Below are 17,255 nucleotides of genomic sequence, written 5' to 3' on the forward strand. Positions count from 1 at the left end.
CAACGACGGAAACTCAGCATTTGACGATGTCCATGGATTCAAAATTTAAAGCAGTCATGCAAATGAACACAAAGGTTCTTTTATCCAAGTATTAAAAGCAATCCTTATTCTTAAAACTATGTTAGTTTGTTCAATTACTTACGTGCCTCTGAATGTTTAACAGTGGCTGTAGTTTCTGAACAGTTATAGGGCTGCTTATTCTTTACACTGTTTGAGCACTCAAAGCATTTTATATTATAGGTTAAATAAAAAGCATAGAAATCGTACTAAGTGCTTTCATCTAACATTCACACACAGATGTAAGCGTCGAAGAGCAACTTGGGGTGTCGGGTGTCAGTATCTCGCCTCAGGGTATTTTGGCACGCAGACTGGAGCAGCAGAACCACCAACCTTCTGATTAGTGCTTAACCTGCTCTACATCCTGAGTTCATATGATACTTTTATTTAACCAAAAATGTTGTTTTCTTAAACTAGAATTGCAAAAGATTTTTCCTTGTTCAAATAACTCTAAATTTAATGACATCACACATGCATTAATTTACTTAAAGAGGTCAGTACACTTTAAACAAAGTGGTAAAAATAAGCTAGCATTTAAAACCTGCTGACTATCCTGAAACACCAATTTGCCACAGCTATAAAAGTATTTCTGTTTTTCAGCATGGCCCTGCACCAAGGCCCTGGAAAGTAGAGTCTTTACAAACAATAATCTGCTGCTCAGGAGCTCTGTTTTCTCCTTTCTTGTCACATCCCACATCAGTCGTTCAGCCCTTAGGATAAAAGTGGAGGGTGAGTGGTGGAGACTCATACAAAAGCCTCCCAGATCTCAAATCCCCTGGTGAAAGTTTGAAGGGATAGAGGGAAATGGGATGAAAACACCTTTGATTTCCTTTTCCCTTTCTCCCCTGCAGAGAACATTCTTTTAAAAAAATTGCTCTGTGCTCAGTTTGGCTTCATTAAAAAAGCCAGAAGACACGAGAAGGGTTGGAGGGGGGGGGGGGGTCTGTCCTGCCAAGAAGGGAGGGGGGGGGATAAGTTGTGTGTGCTTTTGGAAGGGGACTTTGGAGGGTGGACTTTATCTTACTCAGAGCCGTGCTCTGCGGCCCATAATTAATAGTCCCCGATGGAGGTGGAGCTGGACAATAGGAGCCTTTCAGTGGGGCCGTGGGGCCCCCGTCCCAGACCCGTCCTGGCCCGTCCTGCAGCCACATTGTTGCCCTGCTGTAACTTCTGCCAGCTGGGCCGAGAGGGAAACTTAGCAGGGGCCAGAGACACTACAGCCCAGGAGCCTCTGTGTTTGTTTGTGTGTGTGTGTGTGTGTGTGTGTGTGTGTGTGTGTGTGTGTGTGTGTGTGTGTGTGTGTGTGTGTGTGTGTGTGTGTGTGTCTTGTTATACTTCTTGCCAGAGCCAGAAACACACGAGCAGAGAAGACAGGGAAAGTGAATGACACCCACCATATACAGATTTATTATAATTATTATTCGATTTTATTGAAAGTCAGCTTTGTTGCTTGTTTAACCAACACAACTTTTATGAGAGTCACTGGATATCGGGATATTCAAAGGCAGTCGAATGACCACCCCAGTTCATAGATCATCATCATTATTTTCTGGCTGTCCCTCTCATTTAACGTTTTACAGAATCAATATAATCTTAATCATCTGCTCATAAACTAAGTTTTACTGCTTGTTTTTTTTCCTCAAAAAAGAAAAAAATGTGTGCAGCAAACACTAGGGGTCAGTGTTCCTACAACTTAGAAGAGTAGCAGCACAGTCCAAGCAAAAGTCAGGCTCTTTGTTACTGGAGGCCAAAACAGCAGTTACAACCTCAGATGTGCTGTCTGAAGTATTCTGTCTATTTATGTTCAGATAAATACATTTAACAAATAAACTGATCTTGAAAATGCAGGAAATTATACGCAGTTTTATGACCTTTTTTATACAGTCTTAAAGTGTTTACACAAACACAAAACTGAACAATGGTTCATAGTTTTATACTGTATATAACTGTGTATACACAGCACTGTAATGCTGTTGTTTTTAGAAATCCAAATCTTAAATCTAGAGCGAGTCTAGCCTAAATCTGTATCAGATCCATCTGTTACAGTGCACTCTATTTTATTACCAGGTCTGTGTCCTCGGCTTGGACTGAAATTGAGAAATGACTGAAGAAAACCAAAGTGATTATATCTTTCACGCTAACCTTCCAGCCTGAGTAATCATTTTGTTGGTATGTATGGAAATATACATGCGGTTGTCTAAGGGGGCGTGTTTGCATGCGAGTGTGCATTTAAGCGTGTCTTGTCATGCCTGTATGTGTGTAATAATAACTACACTCACTATGGCCAGCCTATCTTTGGACCGACCATCCATACCAGCCTAATCTTTTGCTGCCTGCTCTCCTTTCAAATGTCATGATGCACCTTTGCTGCTCCACTGTGTCACTACTTTATGTTATGTCATAAGGTGTTTCATCATGTCCTCATATTGTACAATACAAAATGTTACATTATTGTACTTTATGCTAAAGAATTTCAAGTCACTGCGAGCATTCCCACTCTGCTATGGCCAATAAATTCGGATGCAGTAGTTGTGAGTTACCTAAAGTGGCAGGGAGAGCAAGACAGGACCTGGAGCCCCTTAATCTGCCCTGTGGAAACCTTAATCCCATTACTGTGTGAGGGAGCAGGAGCCCCAGGATGCTCTAGCTCACTGCTCACAGCCCGGCGACAAAGCTCACTGTTGGCTTTTGAAGTGGGAGCTGACCTAAAGGGACCCTCGTTTGGTTTCCTGCAGGCGTGACAGCAGCAGTAGTTACAGAACAGTGGTTATCTTTGTGTGGGGACAATTTCACAGAGAACTCTTATTGCGTTTAATCTGAGTGATGCTGTACACGGACAACTGTAGATTTTATAAATTCTAAGGTCATTTAAGAATCATCAAAAGCAAACTGTGACTCACCTCCACTTTTGAGTCATAAAGCTGCTCCATCTTTGATCAGTGAAACACCCACAGGGTAAAACATTTTCTTATTTTTGGCAAAGTCTGTTTATTAAGTTACATCATCGTGTCATCATACAGCCGATGCTCTGTTATTCTAAATGTTTGCAGAAACACTATTTCACTTTATGCTTGAGAACTTATTGTTATACAGTGCTTATCACATTAAATATAACCTGTTTGAAAATGTTTCCTTTTTCCTCTGGCAGTGAGTTTAATCCTGCCAGAATACTTTAACTGCTTGCATAGGAAATAATAGTCATAACATATCCTGGATCCAGCCCATTCTATTGTTTGTTTCTGTTTCCACTTTTACCCACTCTGTGGCCACACTGCCATTTTCCTGTCAAATGTTGCTGCTGTTTTTCTTGTTTGTTTGGGTTGTTTTTTTGCTTTTATGGAATATGGTGTCTGCTGTGGTAGATACAGCAGTAAAGAGCTGTCTTTCTCACATAGATTAGGTTGGTTCCAATAGCTTGTTAACTTCCACTATTTGGAAGTTCTACGCGTTTCATTGGAAGTTCTTGGAAAGGGGAAGGTGTGTTGGCATGCCGCAGCCTGTCAGTCTGGGTGAATGTACATAGTCTGTGTGGCTACACGCCTGGCTTCTAGTATATCCTTAAAGTGAATGTGTGCCAGCACACAAACCTGTTTATGTGAGGATGAGTTCGCTGATCTGCCAAAGGGGAAGGCAGACTGCCATGGGTGACACGTCTGAACCCGCCCTTGTGCATGTATGTCTGTAGGTCCAATGGCTCCCTAGTAAAATGTCAGCTGAATGCAGGATGGTGCTTATGTCCAAACAGCATAGTTGACAATGTGGTGCATCCAGCGTGGGGTGCCATGTGTGCTGCAATACAGTGTCAGAAGCCAATGCACAGTTGCCAAAAGCTGCACTTCCTCTGAGTGTCACTGGAGATTCGAAAGGTGCCCAAAAGCATGTTTACAACCTGCTACAACAACCGTTTTAAGTTTCTTCCTTCATAATAACTTTATGGTGGGTTAAGTAGTTTGTTGAACTCATCCATCTGGAGTGTTGTTACTTTGACTGGCTTGCACATTGTAACCACTAGCTGTCTGTAAGGCCTCCAGTCATGTGACCCACTGAACTGGGTCTCGTTACTCCGTTTCTGGAAATTCTGGAGCATTTTTAATGGAATCATCTAACAAATGAAATTGTCAGACCGACCCAGAAGAGTGAAATTCCAGCATTTATTAGTTTGGCTTCAATCATACTAAGTAAAAGTTACCTCCACTATATACACAGCACAGGGCCTACACATTACACCTGCAGGATCTACTTAGCCGCTGTCTGAAAGCCATACAACAAAGCACCCGAGGCAGTTTTTGTGCTGATGTCAATGACTCTGTGACTTTTACACAGTATGCTCCTCGGTCCTCTGCAACCCTAATCTGTAACTTTACGTGGTCTGACATGTAGTGGCTGAGTTGTTGTGGTTTCTAAATGCTTCACTCATTGTTTCGCAACTGTTTCTAAAGGCAGCCTGCTTGGCTAGGTGCTCAGTTTGGTACACCTACAGCACTGACTGAAAACACTCACATTCAAAGATTCAGCAGTGCAGCTTGGTAATTTTGTCCATACACTGGATATGTTTGTGCATTGCCATCCAAGCATGTTAGTGTTTCACCCTTTAAATTCAAATATCTAAATACTTCTGGCTCTGCAAACCAACTTGGCGGTGTGCAAAAAGTGTTTGCATCACAGTGGCTTAATCCTGTTATAGTCTATGGTGGTGCCTCCTGTACATGCTATGCAGACAGCTCCATTGCCTAAACCACACAGAATATTTCCAGAAGTGTAAACTTGTTTGATGTGTGCTACATCCCCGTCTCATTCTCCTGATATTGTGTGTGAAAACAGCATTGTATCACTGAATTGCTGAGAGTAAAACAGCCATAGCATTCTCACTCAGTTCCTGTTTTCTCCAATCTAACAAAAGCATCTCACACTCCTCTGTCTGCCTTCTCCCAGATCATACTGTATATTATCCTCAAAGTCCACAAGAGGAAAGGCATAACACCCGGTACTAGCCTGCATGTACGCGTCTAAATGTATCTGAGTATATGGTTACAGAGGTCTGGCTGTACCAAGCAATCAGACGCATGCTAAGTTTAGCATAGTGTGTATATGTGCTTGCTTGTATTTACAACCACAAATGCACAGGCTGGGGTTTTTCTTTTGTTTCAGCCAAGGCAAAGCAGAGCCGAAAGATGCACTGAGGAGATATACACACAGGCGCACACACACACGCACGTTCACACATGCATATACTTTACATAAGCATTTAAAGGTCTTTTTGCGGTCTCCACTTCCCCCCCAGTCTTACATAATCTGCCAAGTAGAGTTTTTCAATCAATGCAAACCAAAAAAAAAAGGATTTAGGAAATCTTGAGCAGGTTCCAAAGAGGGACAGATTCCCCAATGAAAAGCATGGTTTTAGTGTGGCAAATTTTTTGGGGAGGTTTTTTGGTTTTGCTTCAACATCTTGGTGGTGGTTTTTCCCATTCCAGTCACTACAGCTGGCCTGTAAATATAAATGAACTTTAAAAGGAAGCCACTTCACCTGACGCGTTCACTGAGGCCTATAAGAATTGCCTATATTTAGGTCACAATCTCGTGGCCTCCTAAAAAGTTTGGGGCCTGCTGACAAAGCAGGTAAGAACCTTGAATGTGGGTCACTGACCTTTTTGCTAACACTTGCAAAGTTAATGTGTCGCCCATATGTGAGGCAAGAGCGGGTACGGCAGTTCTTCTTCAGAGAAGGTGGGCAGAGACGTCACGTTCTGTGAATCTGTTCATTTTTTCTCCGTTCGTGAGTCCTCTTCCAGGCTTGTGGATACCAACATGCAGCATGTGCTTGGTTCTAATTGTCTGTCCTGTCTGCCCACATTAGCAGACTATTTGTTCCAAAAACGCCCTGTGTTTATCCTGGGCCCCCATAAGGACAAGCCCAGCCTAAGATGGGGGTAAGGAAATGGAAATGGGCGACAAGGGAGGGTGAGCTGTGGTGGTGAAAGTGTGCATGTGTGAGTGTGTGTGAATTGGGGCTCTTACCATGGTGCCTAGCCCCTAATGGGATCAGAGGGGAGCGGTGGCGTGAGGGGGACAAGGTCAAGCTGAGGTGCTGCCAACTCTGGTTAACCACGAGCGGACCTGATTCCAGTGCGACAGGTGCTCTCTCACACCATCGCTCCCAATCTCATGTTACCCCACTTCTTTCTCCACCTTCTCCCTCTGCCACCGAGATATTTTTCTCTTATTTAATTGTCTTTTTTTTCTCCTTTTCCATTCCCACCTCCCAAACCCTCCTCCTGTTTCCTGTCAGCACTCCATGACGTGGCCACAATGGGCTACATGTTCTTTAAGATCTCAGCTTGATCAAATAAAATTTTTGTCCCACATCTACAAATTCAAATTGCCTTTCATGTAAAACCCTCTGAAAACTTGTTTCCCGGATTCTATTCAATTCAAATCACAACAACAGTCGCCTCAAGGCGCTTTATATTGTAAGGTCGACCCTACAATAATACATACAGAGAAAAGCCCAACAATCATATGACCCCCTGTGAGCCAGCACTTTGGCGACAGTGGGAAGGAAAAACTCCCTTTTAACAGGATGAAACCTCCAGCAGCACCAGGCTCAGGAAGGGGCGGGGCCATCTGCTGGTGGGGTGAGAGAAGGAAGTGGAAAGCCTATCTATTTACAACTATTGTGATACAAGCTTCATTTTGGTTCCTCTCACTGGTTCTCAAACGTTCTCCGGCATCCACCACGTCCAAATTTAAGAAAAGTTTGCATCCTATACGATCAGTAACAAAAGAATCAAACCTGAATTTGCAGTTGCTGCAAATCCATAATCCCAAACACGTCCCAAAGATGCTCCATTGGATTGAAATTTGACTGTGGACCGGGTTAATTATGTCGACCTAATTAAACTAAATAAAGACTAACGCACTTTCATCAACAAAAAAAGACGAGATTAAAATATTAAAGGCAAGATCCAATCAGAACTAGTTAAGATGTGTAGAAAGGCAGGAGCAGTTTGGAAGTGAGAAGTAATCTCCTCGTCCATGTTTGATCTGCTTACAGGAAACGGTACAACTAGCCTCCATGTTTCCCAGGAAATCACGACAAAATGTCAACGCTAGGGCACAAGAGAAGACTAGATATATGGAGACATTTTGGATTTGATGTCAAGTGAACAAGACGCTTTGTAAACCAGTTGCAAGTATATTTATTGTGGCATATTTAAATGATCTGTAACTCGTGTGAACCAAAATGTGCTTTTGTGATCCGGCAGCACTTTCAAAACACCGCAAAGCCTTCTTGTGCCACCTCAGTATTTGCTGGCTTTATGTCCAAATCAGGTTAATAAAATGACAAATCATTTGTTTTATTTCGCTCTTAGATTTCAAAGTAGTTCACATGTAATGTTTACTCGACAACTTCCATGTAATACAAAGGTTTTCCTATCTGATATCAGCATAACCTGAGACGATGGCACCTCAACCTACAACAACATAATCTCCAATCATCAGAAATCTAAACTGATCTGCACAGCAGCAACTTCAGCTTCTGCAAAGAGAGGACACAGAGTGTGTTAGACCCAACAGCAAGTTCTGTGCGAATGACAAGTGCATGGGAGGAGACGGCTGTCAATCAGCAGTACGCTGAACGGTCTTTGGATGCAACTCTGTTTTGCAAGCTTGAATTCTAGCATAGATTTTCCCATGTCAAACAGCATGTGGGGAGATTGTGTAAGAGGATTCCTGACATGCATCTCTTGCTTTGTGTGTGTATTTGTTTCCTGGAGTTTCTGAGGCTGCTTGTCAGCGCACGCATCCAGACTGTGTGAGTGCGCCTGCAGGTTCTTGCAGGTCTTTCGTGTGTTGGCGTACACCTTCATAAACACATCCATCGCCAGGTTTTTGGGAGGTTTCATACACTCGGGAAAGAATAGCACAAGGCCAGAAGAGCAGCGGCTCACCATGGAATGTCTGAGTTTGCAGCATTTCGAGCTGCATCGACATGAGAAGAAAGTCAAAGAGAAGCAGAGAAGGAGAGACGTTTGAGTGTGTTTGTATACTGGAGAGGAAGCCGCCGTGGTGAGATAAACAGCTCTTATCTGTGGCTGTGTGCGTACTGCAGGGCTGGTTGACAAACCACAGTGTACGTAAGAGAGCAGACAGGTACACAGGCTGAGTGTGCGATTGTGAGGGAGATGAGACACTTTGATTAGCACACGCCAGCTGTCATACACACACATCCATACAACCCTATGACACTCTTAGAAAAACATATGGATGATTACACACTGTGCAGAGCATGCTGTACGTTACCTGCCAGTCACCTCATAATGTGCTCTTTATTCATATTCATGTCTCTGGTCTGCAAGCATGTGTGTCTCTTCTGTTTTTGCATGCCTTTTAAAAGGAAGTGCTTGGATGACTTTCTGTAGCTTTGCATGATGCACAGTATGTGTTTGTACTGCCTACTCTACATCATCGTTTGCATTTTTAGCACTCTGATGTCATGTACCACTGAACACAGCATTCGGCACGGTCATGTCGCTAACCAATAGTTTATATATAAACAGTGGCTCAAAAAACTACATGCAATGCAAAGAAAAGGTCACACAGACTGTCACCCAAATTCATGGAATTCTTTGGTGTCTCCTAACTGGTGTTTTGGAAATGTAATAATTTGCCAATATAATGTTGTCCTAATGCTCAAATTAGCATAGTATGCAGGTGCAGCAGGTGGCTTTGTCAACCCGTGCTCACTAGTGCTGTGCAATACTGCAAGTTCAATCCGATACCAGGTAAATACAGGGCCAGTGTTGGTCATACCAATACTGAGCGTTTTAACCTTTAAAGGCATCTTATGTAAAAGAGTCATGATTCATGACATGACTCATCATCAACCTGCAAATTCTGAACACATTTGATGATTTTTAATGCCCACAATAATTTATTTAACGCAATTCAGTGGGCTACATACTGAAATGCAAACTATCGGTCCTATTGCGCTGGTGTCAAGACGATACCAGAGTTTGTATTATTATCGATATTTGGATCGATCCGCCCACCTCTAATGCTCACCAGCCTGAATCGTTTCACACATAATTAACCCTCTGGGGTCAAGGGTATAAATGACTTTGACTACATTTGATTTTACCTTCATATTAGAAATGTAAAAATCGTTTACCTCACCTTGTTTGACTTGATTCTTTTCAGCACCACCTCACGTGTTTGACTTGACAGTTGATTTTTCATTTTGAAATACTGTATGTATAACACAATGGTCCTAAAATTACTCACACACACAAAACAATAAATAATAAAAGCTGTGGAAACCACGAACGTGTTTAATGAATCATTTTCATAACTTGAAGTGCAAATATAAACTGTGTCATTCTTGCCTTTTTTTTCCTGCACTAAACATGACGACAGCATCTGGTTTTGCTTGGCCTGTAAACACAATTTAAAAACTGCTATATACTTTCAACACAAGTTTAATCTTGCTGCTACATCATCTAAAATCTGTCATGCGATTTGGAAACATCATTCAACTCTAGACTTTCAGATAAAACCTTTAACTAGCTAGCATTGCGCTAAAACTTCAGAGAGCGTTTCACAGCTTTTCCTCATCTAAAATAAAAAAAGCTTGTAAATGTGTTTATACTCAGAATCCAAATATGTTATATAGTGAATTTTCTTATTAACTTTCAACAATGTGTAACCTGTTCATTCCCACCCTGCTAAACCTCAACCAGTAGGGCCCAGATCTTGTGGCAACCTCTTGTTACTAGTTAAAAAATGTATTCCCCAACCAGTTGGCAAATAGTTGCTGGTTGTCACTAGGTGAAAAGACTCTGCTGCACCAATGCAATGCAATTGCTTTGGGCGCTAGCAGAGAGTTTGCATGGAAGATGCCAACTTGTCTGCAAACACTGACCATCAGTTGGAAATTTGTCTTCAAAGCAAAAGTTAAGCCTTATTGCTACAATGAAAACTATGAAAACTTAGTAGTTGCGAGCATTTGCAGACAAGTTGGTGACTGCGGCAACCTGCTAGCAACCAAAGAAACCACAAGGAGGTTTTCAGTGCAACACCAGGTACTGCTTTGCAACCAATGTCACGCTAGCAACCATTCACCAAATGCTCACAGTATACACGCTTTCCTTTTTGTGGCTGAAAGTTACTAGGGGTCATTAAACAGTTTTTTGACCCGTGCGAGTGAGGTCATAGTAAGCTCCTCTGTGTAAGACATCAAGACCGCATTTCAGATACCGCAGAGAACGAAAAGCATCCGTGCCACATCTCAGTTTCAGGAGACTGTACTCCAGGTTGTGGCCAGAAGAAAAAGTAGAAAAACTTCCCCGGAGGCTTTCCTCAAAAGCCTCGCACGTGAGCAACAGCACGGACAGGGTTGTTGTTAGTCAGCAGTGCCATCGAAAGAGACATTCAACTGAAGAGGAGGGCCTCTTGGAGCGAAACAGTAAAGCTGTTGATGTGGTTCATATTTAATGATCTGCTGCAGTGACTAAAGCTTTTCTGTGTCCTGATTACAGTGAATATTCGCTAAAGAAAGCCCTTCCTCTTGAGGCCAAATATATTTGTTTTTCATGGAAAGGAGCAAATTACAATTTTAGCCACGTGTCAGAAAACGACTGCTCGTCTCTGTGTGAATCCCACCTGCGTCACAGACTGTCTCACATGTAACCCCGTACCACTCTATGAATGAGTTATCCTAGCTATGTTCAGATTCAGTACAAGGCGTTCTCGGTAACCAGGGGCATCACATCACCTCTCTGTGTTTTCCCATGGTGGGGGCAGCGAAACACTTGTGTGTTTCTCATTCATCTACTTGAGCATGTTTCCCACAGCAAGGGCTGCATAAGGGGCTGTTTGACTGCAAGCACCCACACGCAGAAAATTCATTGTAATGCTGTGGATATATGATGTGCGCGTTAACCATTCACAACCGTCGACATATGATGCACACATAACACACACCGGAAGGACACACACAAGCACAGAGTCTCACAGTCTGAACAATAAACATTTGAAGTGATCACGCTAGGCCTTGTTTACCAGCACAGGTACAGGAAGTGTGCCTGCATTTGTAGTGTTTCCTGCTAACATTGTGGATTTGTATGTGGTGTGGTATCGGTACAATATCTGCTCATATGCATCCACGTGTGTGTGTGTGTGTGTGTGTGTGTGTGTGTGTGTGTGTGTGTGTGTGTGTGTGTGTGTGTGTGTGTGTGTGGACGTGGACGCTGGTTGCCGCTGCACTGTTATTTTCCACTTCACCTGTCGAGCTGTACGAGCGAGTGCTGCAGCAGCGGTGGCATTTGTGAATGCTCTGTTAAGAACATGTGCCCTCTCCTCCACCACATCACTGAGTGACAGGCGTTCCTGTGCTCGTGTGTGATGTGGTTTCAACCATGCAGCATCACAGAGGTTTCCAGTCATTCTGCTCAGCAACCAGACTTACCAACAGATAAAGGAACTCAGTGTTCTGATGTTATCGTAACCCATCTTCATCTTTCTCTGTTTCCTTTGCTCTCTTTCTCTATTTCCTCTTGAAAAAAAAGAAAGAAATCACTACAATATTTATTCATGTTTCCTAAAGGAACAAGCACAGAAACAGTCACGCTTATACTTCACATGCCATGTGAGTTTTGGTGTGCTTTTCAACACTAGCACTAGCATTAACAGTTTCAGATAAGTTAGCCAGCTAGCTAGATGACAGTCTACTGGACTAATCCTTTTAAGTTCCTCTCACTCCACTGTCACTTCAAACATCACAATATGTGTGACTGTGACTATATGAGACTGAACTGAACAGAACCACTTCTATTAAGCTCCGATCGTAGACGAGGCCAAACACCTGTTCAGTTATAGCTGTGATGCCTCCTCCCCAGCACACCACAGAATATGCCGTTTGTAACTTCACTATGATTGGCATGCACAGCTCTCTCTGAGTTTCTCTTTCTGTCACCCTTATCTGTCTTTCTCAAAACGTGTCTGCTCAGGCAGCAGAGCATGCTGCAGAGCCGCCTCCACTGCTGCTGCCGCTGCTGCTGCAAAGAAACCCAACCATCTCATGAGGAGGTTTCCTCTAAGGATGTGAAGACAAACACCGCAGGTGATGTGCACGAGTTGACTGAAGAGCACATGATTTACAGCCTTTTTTTCCTCTTTCCTTTTTTTTTTCTCTTTGACGGTTCTTATTTTCATATTTCACATAAACGCCTCGTGTTGTAGCTAATGAAGGTGCAGCCTGACTGACAAAACCACAGCTTTGAATATCTCCTACACGGTGCAAACATCCTGCACCGACTCCCTCGCTTACAGTAATTCATTATTATGGAACAGCTATTTGACTCACTTATTAATAGGAAATCATCAGTTTTTCATCTCAGAGATGAATAACAGGTGATATCTATTAGGGCCTGTGCTATGATCTCAACTAATACTTTCCAGACTAGCCCAGTGAAACCCGTTTACAGTAACCACATGTTTTTTCCCCAAAACAGCTTCAGACCACTTTGGAAACACATTGTTTCCAAAATATTACATGGTTTATTGTACGGAATATCTATGCCTTATATTTCACAAGGATTTTGATCTCTATTCTCAATAAATTGATTAACGGAGACGTCTTACATGCCTGACAATTGTTTGACTGAGTCATAATCAAATAATATCGGATGAATCACAGCAGTGTGAGCTGCTTAAAATAAATTATTTTTCGGCATTAGCATGTTAATACGTAAAACCATAGGAAAAGCCCATGTGTGTGTGTGTGTTTTACTGGTGATATAACATGAAGGGAGGGTGCAGGTGTAAATGACATTAACATTAGCTCAGGTTCATTAAGTGCTAGGTGGAATATAAGCAGTGTTGGGGAGTAACTGAGTACATGTACCGACATGTATAATATGAGTAACTGTATTCTGTTACAGTTACCGTTTAAAGATGGTATTCAGAATACAGTTACTTTGTTAAAATAAATGGATTACATGGCGGTCTTTTCCTGTTTCATATGTTAGGCTGTCTCCTCTCTATTTTTGGTAATTCCATGCCAGTGGAAACCCAAAGAAAACACGCATTAAGAGGCTCTGTGTCTCAATCTCGTGGTCCATGTCACCTCTACTTGCGCATAATTACATGACGAAATATTTTTATAAATTGTTGTTCAAAAAATTTTTCAATATGAAGACAATAGGCAGAGTGTTACAGGCATAGCCCTAAAGAATGTAGCCTCATGGGCAGTGTAGCTAGTAAGTAAAGTAAAGCTAGTTTTCGGCTACGAGCCCGACACGAACCCGACGTATTAGCCAGAGGTCCCTTTACTACAGTTCAGAGCCGCAGACCTGTTTTATATACACGCAGGATAGTTTTCTATAGATCGCTGCAAAAAGTGCAGCGTTACCTAATGTCCACCCTACTGTTACTCATTTTATATTAAGATTTAAAAATCTAGTTGGTATTGCTACGTCAAATAAACTTCAGTAATAGTAATAAATCACACAGCAACAGTACATTCATGTAGTTGTGAAAAGCATGATAATATATTAAGTAATCCAAAGTATTCAGAATACCTTACTCTCACTGAGTAACGTAACTGAATACGTTACAAAATACATTTTAGGACATGTATTCTGTAATGTGTAGTGGAATACTTTTTAAAAGTAACCTTCCAAACACTGAATATAAGTCACCACTAAATCCAGCTCAAGTCCAAATGCTTGTCTTGGAACTCTGTGTGGTAATATTATGAATATACACAAATATGTAACGGGGAGATAACTAGATCTAATATATAATGGTTTCAGATTAGTTTCCCGTTGTGATACCTGAAAGGAGAAGGTTGTACTAATTGACCTCAACTGAAACTGGTAAAAACTGGCAAACTGGGCTTTAAAAGAAATATTAATGAAATAAAATAATCATCGAGTATTGTAACTTTGGATTAGAAATGACCTCAACAAGTTGTTTAAATTAGATTAAAAAGGGCTAACATGAATAAACACATTTAATACAGCAGATCTGCTCAACTGCCCATTAATGTGGCCAATCAGCCAATCGCGTGGCAGCAGCTCAGTGCATTCAGGCATGCAGACGTGGCCGAGATGACTTGCTAAAGTTCAAACTTGAGATCAAAACGAAGAAAGGTGATTTAAGTGACTTTGAATGTGTCATGGTTGTTGGTGTGAGACAGGCAGATCTGAGTATTTCAGAAACTGATGGTCTGCTGGGATTTCCCCCACACAACCATCTCTAGGGTTTACAGACAATGATCCAAAAAGGAGAAAATATCCTGTGAACATCAGTTTTCTAGGTGAAAAGGTTTTTTTGATGTTGGAGGTCAGACTGAAACAGGTGGGCTATAGCAGCAGAAGACCACACCGGGGGCCACTCCTGTCAGCTACGAACGGGAAACTGAAGAGACAATGTTTGACAACAGAACTGGAACAGACTGGAAGAACGTTGTCTGGTCTGATGAGACCCAGTTTCTTCTGTGATGTGTGAATTTGGCACAAATGGCCACAGCTACCCTTGGGCGCACTGACAGAGGCGAGGCTGCCGGACACTGGCGCCACCGGGCCCTCTGACCACCACGAGTAGGCAACGGGTGAAGTGTCTTGCCCAAGGACACAACGACCGAGACTGTCCAAGCCGGGGCTCGAACCGGCAACTTTCCCGATTACAAGGCGAACTCCCAACTCTTGAGCCACGATCACCAAAAACATCAGCCTGGGATACTGGTGATGATGTAATGGTGTGGGGATATTTTCTTGGCACACTTTGGACAGTGTAAGTACACTGTCCCTTCCTCATCCTCCTTCATCTTGAAAGAAAGAAAGAACCAGCATCACACCCGGTGTGCAGACATATTGATTTTTCCCACAATGGAGCTCTGAATGGAGCAGAATAAGGGCCCATTATGAATTTGGCAATCTTCTTCTTTTTTAACAATCTCTTAAATGAGAAGTATAGGTAGGGGGAAAAAATAGGGAAGGATGGAGAAAAGGGAAGAAAAGTTACACAACAAAAGAGGTGAACGGGGGGTCTCAAGGCTGAAGGAGGAAGAGTAGGAGGCTCTTCTCATCTTCCCTCCTTCAACAAGGCCGTTTCGCATCATTCTGCCTTTGATGTGCAGCAGTAGACCAAGATCCTGTCAAATGAATTGGTGGGGAAGCGTGTGTGTGTGTGTGTGTGTGTGTGTGTGTGTGTGTGTGTGTGTGTGTGTGTGTGTGCGTGTGCGTGTGTGTGTGTTCATGGACAAGTGTAAGGGTTGGGAGGGGGCGTGAATAAGAAAACTTGATGGGCTTCGGAAGTGAGGATAAAGAGGCACAGCTGGACTGATGGGAATGATGGGAGTCTCTTCCTTTCTCCCGCGACACCCACACACACACACACACACACACACACCATAAATAGGCACAGTCATGCAGGTGTAGAAACTCACATACACACACAGTGAAAGTTTCCCTCATTTTTTTCACTCGGTCACCCCCACACACACAGACACACACAAGAAAATACACTCCAGAAACAGAAACATACTTTCACACACAACAACACACTCCTCAAGATTCCCCCTGCCTGTTTTTGTCACACACGCACACACTCACGCACACATACGCACAGCTCCCTGTTGTTGTTGTCATTCACAGTGGGGTCGTAAAAAGCCCCTCTGTTCAGACTATAGCCTTCATTCCCTGCTAATGGTCAGGTGCTTCTGTTCTTACCCACAGAAATCAATCAGCAGTCTGCTCATTGTCTAGCTCTTTGAAAAGTGTGCGTGTGTGTGTGTGCGTCCTATTCTCCCTTTGACTATATAACTGTAGGTGAGTTATTGCGAAGCCAATAACTCTTAGAAAAGAAAGTACTGTCTAATCCAGCATGGTTAGAAATGACTCACCACATATTAAACAGTTTCTCACCCGGCTCATCGTTCCTCGCAGATTCAGAAAAAAAAAGACGAGTGAGTCATTACCTTCAACCCACGGACCGATTTTTTTTTTTTTTCACAAAATCTTTAATTTTATGATTTGTTTCTTGGTATAGCTAGTCCAGCCACTGAAAGTCAAAGATTTTCATCTTTGGTTTATTCAAACAAAAGGAACTTTCTAAAAACATGGAGATACGCAGATTACTAAGAAACGCATGCTCACGTGTAGCTTCATGTGCAAAGGGATGATGCTGAAATGTGACTTTTTCAGACAGAGTCAAAGAAGCGAGGGCGGTTTTTACAATAAATCACATTTCTGAGTAATTTCTGTTCATATTGTATCTACTTGGTTCAAGAAGTAATTTACCACAGAACAAAGAAAGAAGCTTTGTGTGTTTTTGTGGTGTGCTGATCTGACTGACACGAGGCTGATGTGAGTGACCACTTCAACATAAAGACTTGGTTGGACTTATTTCTCGTTCCCATGTGAATTAGCACTTTTGGTTACGTGACGTCAGCCTGTACATACCGCTCTTTGTGATACATATTAGCCTAAATTACTCATATTGTGAATTCATCCAATTCCTTCTCATCATCAAATTAGTCAACTAAAACTCAACGTGATAGTTCAACATCTTGTCATTAGTTCCTAACTTAGTTACTTCTCATTGGTAATCCATAATATTGTTGTTTTTGTCTTCTGACTCAGTACTCTATACTTTTAGTTGTGAGTGTATATGTTAGTGACCTTCTCTTATTAAGTAAATGACAAAAGTTATCACCACAAATCACCCCAACAGGACAGGTAAAGGTCAAAAGGCTAATGCTAGTTAGTGCCTGTCCATTTCATAGCCCAGAGTGAACGCAGCAGTGAGTGTGCAGGACTAACAGGGACTCAGCCGGTCTATAAATAGCAGAAATGGAAAATAACTAGTCAGAATCTGTTATTAGCACATTACATTCACAGCTTATGTTAACTGCTCAAAGAGTGGAAGCCTGTCTTTATGCACCAGACTCGTAATATTTAAATATTATTGAATTATTTTTGTTTAATTTAATCCAATTTAATAAAACATTATTAATTATAATACTCCGTTGTACTATAAATTATTAACTTATTAAATTAATTAATTAACTACATTTTTATCTTAACTTAATACTTTCATATAATATTAAATTATTAAATATAAATCTATTTTTTCACCTATTCTTAATGAAGCTGTTGACACATACTGTTTTGCAGGATAAATTTGCGGCACTCATT

The sequence above is a fragment of the Astatotilapia calliptera genome, chromosome 13 (assembly GCF_900246225.1).
Source record: "Astatotilapia calliptera chromosome 13, fAstCal1.2, whole genome shotgun sequence".
NCBI classification, from domain to species: domain Eukaryota; kingdom Metazoa; phylum Chordata; class Actinopteri; order Cichliformes; family Cichlidae; genus Astatotilapia; species Astatotilapia calliptera.